Source organism: Penaeus monodon, chromosome 19, assembly GCF_015228065.2.
Source record: "Penaeus monodon isolate SGIC_2016 chromosome 19, NSTDA_Pmon_1, whole genome shotgun sequence".
Classification (NCBI taxonomy): domain Eukaryota; kingdom Metazoa; phylum Arthropoda; class Malacostraca; order Decapoda; family Penaeidae; genus Penaeus; species Penaeus monodon.
Window position 1 is genome coordinate 5,427,693 of NC_051404.1, and position 722 is coordinate 5,428,414.

The window sequence follows — 722 nt, forward strand, 5'->3', positions numbered from 1 at the left end:
TTTTTATTTTTAGTATCATATGATTTGTGTCTTTTCCTAGAACTTATTCATATTTCCGTTATTCCATTTGTTTCGTCTCTGGACAACGATAAACTTAAATCGAACAAGGCACACAGTATAAAAAACACACATTCATACACATATCTTCATTCAAGATTGATAGTTGTCAGTTGATTGCAACAATGACAGAAATATGTTGCATGGGAAATATAAATACATGATTTAAAGCGATCAGAGAGATCACAGAACACAATGACGAGAGTTATTACTCAAAGAGAACACACAAGCGGAGGTGCCGGAATCACGGTAGAACATAAAAGGAACAAGAACAAGGCCCAGGGAATAGCCACAGAAGAATTATGATCCGTCGAAGTTTAAGAACAAAAAAACACGCGCACAGGACACTTACGACCCAAAGAACAAATATCTGAACACGCCACGTAGCACAGAACACCTTCAATCTATCAAGTTCAGAGAAAAATAACATGTACAACACTTTTAATCCGTCGGGCTCTGAGAACAAGTTCGAGAACAAGAATAGAGAACAACCACTATCTCAACCGCAGTTAGCCAGAACCGGGGCATAAATCACCCAAACGAAGAAAATAAGAACGGGAGAACAATCTTAGAAATTTAGCAAAAGAACATAAAAAAAGATAACAAGAAAAAAAGAAAAACACGAAACCCACCCGAGCATATAAAAAGAAATGTGATTAGTTCTT

General features: G+C 36.6%; 1 protein-coding gene across 1 annotated transcript in view; it reads left to right on the forward strand.

Annotated features, from left to right (window-relative positions):
- The window catches only part of LOC119585317 (two pore potassium channel protein sup-9-like), a gene marked incomplete in the record, with an annotated part of 38,319 nt that overhangs the window by 600 nt on the left and 36,997 nt on the right, over positions 1–722 (forward strand).